A 6,391-nucleotide genomic window follows, 5' to 3' on the forward strand; every position below is an offset into this window, starting at 1 on the left:
TTTCTGCAAGAGGAGAGATGTATTTTGTCAGCCGAGATAAGATGTCCGGCAGGGGATATAAATTTCCCGCCGCCGGAGGAAAATGTTCTGCCAGCGGAGATAAGTTTTCTGACGGCGGAGATACGTAGTTCGTCTGCGGAGATAAGCTGTCCGGCAGGGGTTATAAATTTCCGCGTCTGGAGAAAAGTTTTCCGCAAGCGGATATGAATTTCCCGCCACCGGAGATAAGTTTTCCGCCAGCGGATAGACGTATTTTGTCAGCAGAGATAAGTTGTCAGGCCGGGGATATATAAATTTCCGCTTCTGGAGAAAAGTTTTCCGCCAGCGGATATAAATTTCCGCCACCGGAGATAAGTTTTCCGCCAGCGGATAGACGTATTTTGTCAGCAGAGATAAGTTGTCCGGCAGGGGATATAGATTTCCCGGCACCGGAAATAAGTTTTCCGCCAGCGGAGAGACGTATTTCGTCAGCAGAGATAATTTGTCTGGCAGGGTATATAGATTTCCCGCCACCGTAGATGAGTTTTCCGCTAGCGAAGAAACGTATTTCGTTAGCAGAGATAAGTTGTCAGGCCGGGGATATACACTTCTCGCCGCCGGAGATAAGTTGTCTGCAAGCGGAGAGACGTATTTTGTCAGCAGAGATAAGTTGTCCGGCAGGGGATATAATTTTCCCGCCTCCGGAGATAAGTTTTCTGCCAGCGTAGAGACGTATTTCGTCAGCAGAGACAAGATGTCCGGCAGCGGATATAGATTTCCCGGCACCGGAAATAAGATTTCCGCCAGCGGAGAGACGTATTTCGTTAGCAGAGATATGTTGTCTGGCAGGGGATATAGATATTCCGGCACCGGAAATAAAATTTCCGCCAGCGGAGAGACGTATTTCGTCAGCAGAGATAAGTTGTCTGGCAGGGAATATAGATTTCCCGCCGCCGGAGATAAGTTTTCCGCCAGCGGAGAGACGTATTTCGTTAGCAGAGAAAAGTTGTCAGGCCGGTGATATAAACTTCTCGCCGCCGGAGATAAGTGTTCTGCAAGCGGAGAGACGTATTTTGTCAGCAGAGATAAGTTGTCCGGCAGGGGATATAAATTTCCCGCCGACGGAGGTAAATGTTCTGCCGGCGGAGAAACGTAGTTCGTCAGCAGAGATAAGTTGTCCGGCAGCGAAGATAAGATGTCTGTTATCGGAGAAAAGTTTTCCGCCAGCGGATATAAATTTCCGCCACCGCAGATAAGTTTTCCGCCAGCGAAGAGATGTATTTTGTCAGCAGAGATACGATGTCCGGCAGGTGATATAAATTCCTCGCCGCCATAAGTAAAGTAAGTAAATGTTCTGCCAGCGGAGATAAGTTTTCTGCCGGCGGAGAAACGTAATTCGTCAGCGGGGATAAATTGTCCGTCAGGGGATATATAAAATTCCCGCCGCCGGAGATAAGATTTCTGCCAGCGGAGAATCGTAGTTCGTCAGCGGAGATAAATTGTCTTCCAGCGGAGATAAATTGTCCGCCAGCGGATATAGATTTCCCGGCACCGGAAATAAGTTTTCCGCCAGCGGAGAGACGTATTTCGTTAGCAGAGATAAGTTGTCTGGCAGGGGATATAGATTTCCCGCCGGCGGAGATAAGTTTTCTGCCAGCGTAGTGACGTAAATGTTCTGCCAGCGGAGATAAGTTTTCTGCCGCCGGAGATACGTAGTTCGTCTGCGGAGATAAGTTGTCTGGCAGGGGATATAGATTTCCCGGCACCGGAAATAAGTTTTCCGCCAGCGTAGAGACGTATTTCGTCAGCAGAGATAAGATGTCCGGCAGCGGATATAGATTTCCCGGCACCGGAAATAAGTTTTCCCCCAGCGGATAGACGTATTTCGTTTGCAGAGATAGGTTGTCAGGACGGGGATATAAATTTCTCGCCGCCGGAGATACGTTTTCTGCAAGAGGAGAGATGTATTTTGTCAGCCGAGATAAGATGTCCGGCAGGGGATATAAATTTCCCGCCGCCGGAGGTAAATGTTCTGCCAGCGGAGATAAGTTTTCTGCCGGCGGAGATACGTAGTTCGTCTGCGGAGATAAGCTGTCCGGCAGGGGATATAAATTTCCCCCTCTGGAGAAAAGTTTTCCGCAAGCGGATATGAATTTCCCGCCACCGCAGATAAGTTTTCCGACAGCGAAGAGAGTTTCTTTTTGTCAGCAGAGATAAGATGTCCGGCAGGGGATATATATTTCCCGCCACCGGAAATAAGTTTTCCGCCAGCGGATAGACGTATTTCGTTTGCAGAGATAAGTTGTCAGGCCGGGGATATAAATTTCTCGCCGCCGGAGATAAGTTTTCTGCAAGCGGAGAGATGTATTTTGTCAGCCGAGATAAGATGTCCGGCAGGGGACATAGATTTCCCGCCGCCGGAGGTAAATGTTATGCCAGCAGAGATAAGTTGTCTGTCAGGGGATATAGATTTCCCGCCACCGGAAATAAGTTTTCCGCCAGCGGATAGACGTATTTCGTTTGCAGAGATAAGTTGTCCGGCAGCGAAGATAAGATGTCTGTTATCGGGGAAAAGTTTTCCGCCAGCGGATATAAATTTCCGCCACCGCAGATAAGTTTTCCGCCAGCGAAGAGATGTATTTTGTCATCAGAGATAAGATGTCCGGCAGGTGATATAAATTCCTCGCCGCCATAAGTAAAGTAAGTAAATGTTCTGCCAGCGGAGATAAGTTTTCTGCCGGCGGAGAAACGTAATTCGTCAGCGGGGATAAATTGTCCGTCAGGGGATATTAAAAATTCCCGCCGCCGGAAATAAGATTTCTGCCAGCGGAGAATCGTAGTTCGTCAGCGGAGATAAATTGTCTGCCAGCGAAGATAAGTTGTCCGCCAGCGGATATAGATTTCCCGGCACCGGAAATAAGTTTTCCGCCAGCGGAGAGACGTATTTCGTCAGCAGAGATAAGCTGTCCGGCAGGGGATATAAATTTCCCCCTCTGGAGAAAAGTTTTCCGCAAGCGGATATGAATTTCCCGCCACCGCAGATAAGTTTTCCGCCAGCGAAGAGAGTTTCTTTTTGTCAGCAGAGATAAGATGTCCGGCAGGGGATATATATTTCCCGCCACCGGAAATAAGTTTTCCGCCAGCGGATAGACGTATTTCGTTTGCAGATATAAGTTGTCAGGCCGGGGATATAAATTTCTCGCCGCCGGAGATAAGTTTTCTGCAAGCGGAGAGATGTATTTTGTCAGCCGAGATAAGATGTCCGGCAGGGGACATAGATTTCCCGCCGCCGGAGGTAAATGTTATGCCAGCAGAGATAAGTTGTCTGGCAGGGGATATAGATTTCCCGCCACCGGAAATAAGTATTCCGCCAGCGGATAGACGTATTTCGTTTGCAGAGATAAGTTGTCCGGCAGCGAAGATAAGATGTCTGTTATCGGGGAAAAGTTTTCCGCCAGCGGATATAAATTTCCGCCACCGCAGATAAGTTTTCCGCCAGCGAAGAGATGTATTTTGTCATCAGAGATAAGATGTCCGGCAGGTGATATAAATTCCTCGCCGCCATAAGTAAAGTAAGTAAATGTTCTGCCAGCGGAGATAAGTTTTCTGCCGGCGGAGAAACGTAATTCGTCAGCGGGGATAAATTGTCCGTCAGGGGATATTAAAAATTCCCGCCGCCGGAAATAAGATTTCTGCCAGCGGAGAATCGTAGTTCGTCAGCGGAGATAAATTGTCTGCCAGCGGAGATAAGTTGTCCGCCAGCGGATATAGATTTCCCGGCACCGGAAATAAGTTTTCGTCAGCAGAGATAAGCTGTCCGGCAGGGGATATAAATTTCCCCCTCTGGAGAAAAGTTTTCCGCAAGCGGATATGAATTCCCGCCACCGCAGATAAGTTTTCCGCCAGCGAAGAGAGTTTCTTTTTGTCAGCAGAAATAAGATGTCCGGCAGGGGATATATATTTCCCGCCACCGGAAATAAGTTTTCCGCCAGCGGATAGACGTATTTCGTTTGCAGAGATAAGTTGTGAGGCCGGGGATATAAATTGCTCGCCGCCGGAGATAAGTTTTCTGCAAGCGGAGAGATGTATTTTGTCAGCCGAGATAAGATGTCCGGCAGGGGACATAGATTTCCCGCCGCCGGAGGTAAATGTTATGCCAGCAGAGATAAGTTGTCAGGCAGGGGATATAGATTTCCCGGCACCGGAAATAAGTTTTCCGCCAGCGGAGAGACGTATTTCGTTAGCAGAGATAAGTTGTCAGGCCGGGGATATAAATTTCTCGCCGCCGGAGATAAGTTTTCTGCAAGCGGAGAGATGTATTTTGTCAGCCGAGATAAGATGTCCGGCAGGGGACATAGATTTCCCGCCGCCGGAGGTAAATGTTATGCCAGCAGAGATAAGTTGTCTGGCAGGGGATATAGATTTCCCGCCACCGGAAATAAGTATTCCGCCAGCGGATAGACGTATTTCGTTTGCAGAGATAAGTTGTCCGGCAGCGAAGATAAGATGTCTGTTATCGGGGAAAAGTTTTCCGCCAGCGGATATAAATTTCCGCCACCGCAGATAAGTTTTCCGCCAGCGAAGAGATGTATTTTGTCATCAGAGATAAGATGTCCGGCAGGTGATATAAATTCCTCGCCGCCATAAGTAAAGTAAGTAAATGTTCTGCCAGCGGAGATAAGTTTTCTGCCGGCGGAGAAACGTAATTCGTCAGCGGGGATAAATTGTCCGTCAGGGGATATTAAAAATTCCCGCCGCCGGAAATAAGATTTCTGCCAGCGGAGAATCGTAGTTCGTCAGCGGAGATAAATTGTCTGCCAGCGGAGATAAGTTGTCCGCCAGCGGATATAGATTTCCCGGCACCGGAAATAAGTTTTCCGCCAGCGGAGAGACGTATTTCGTCAGCAGAGATAAGCTGTCCGGCAGGGGATATAAATTTCCCCCTCTGGAGAAAAGTTTTCCGCAAGCGGATATGAATTTCCCGCCACCGAAGATAAGTTTTCCGCCAGCGAAGAGAGTTTCTTTTTGTCAGCAGAGATAAGATGTCCGGCAGGGGATATATATTTCCCGCCACCGGAAATAAGTTTTCCGCCAGCGGATAGACGTATTTCGTTTGCAGAGGTAAGTTGTCAGGCCGGGGATATAAATTTCTCGCCGCCGGAGATAAGTTTTCTGCAAGCGGAGAGATGTATTTTGTCAGCCGAGATAAGATGTCCGGCAGGGGACATAGATTTCCCGCCGCCGAAGGTAAATGTTATGCCAGCAAAGATAAGTTGTCTGGCAGGGGATATAGATTTCCCGCCACCGGAAATAAGTTTTCCGCCAGCGGATAGACGTATTTCGTTTGCAGAGATAAGTTGTCCGGCAGCGAAGATAAGATGTCTGTTATCGGGGAAAAGTTTTCCGCCAGCGGATATAAATTTCCGCCACCGCAGATAAGTTTTCCGCCAGCGAAGAGATGTATTTTGTCATCAGAGATAAGATGTCCGGCAGGTGATATAAATTCCTCGCCGCCATAAGTAACGTAAGTAAATGTTCTGCCAGCGGAGATAAGTTTTCTGCCGGCGGAGAAACGTAATTCGTCAGCGGGGATAAATTGTCCGTCAGGGGATATTAAAAATTCCCGCCGCCGGAAATAAGATTTCTGCCAGCGGAGAATCGTAGTTCGTCAGCGGAGATAAATTGTCTGCCAGCGGAGATAAGTTGTCCGCCAGCGGATATAGATTTCCCGGCACCGCAGATAAGTTTTCCGCCAGCGAAGAGATGTATTTTGTCAGCAGAGATAAGCTGTCCGGCAGGGGATATAAATTTCCCCCTCTGGAGAAAAGTTTTCCGCAAGCGGATATGAATTCCCGCCACCGCAGATAAGTTTTCCGCCAGCGAAGAGAGTTTCTTTTTGTCAGCAGAAATAAGATGTCCAGCAGGGGATATATATTTCCCGCCACCGGAAATAAGTTTTCCGCCAGCGGATAGACGTATTTCGTTTGCAGAGATAAGTTGTGAGGCCGGGGATATAAATTTCTCGCCGCCGGAGATAAGTTTTCTGCAAGCGGAGAGATGTATTTTGTCAGCCGAGATAAGATGTCCGGCAGGGGACATAGATTTCCCGCCGCCGGAGGTAAATGTTATGCCAGCAGAGATAAGTTGTCAGGCAGGGGATATAGATTTCCCGGCACCGGAAATAAGTTTTCCGCCAGCGGAGAGACGTATTTCGTTAGCAGAGATAAGTTGTCAGGCCGGGGATATACACTTCTCGCCGCCGGAGTTAAGTTTTCTGCAAGCGGAGAGACGTATTTTGTCAGGAGAGATAAGTTGTCCGGCAGGGGATATAAATTTCCCGCCGACGGAGGTAAATGTTCTGCCGGCGGAGAAACGTAGTTCGTCAGCAGAGATAAGTTGTCCGGCAGCGAAG

Source organism: Drosophila pseudoobscura, chromosome 2 (assembly GCF_009870125.1).
Source record: "Drosophila pseudoobscura strain MV-25-SWS-2005 chromosome 2, UCI_Dpse_MV25, whole genome shotgun sequence".
NCBI lineage: Eukaryota > Metazoa > Arthropoda > Insecta > Diptera > Drosophilidae > Drosophila > Drosophila pseudoobscura.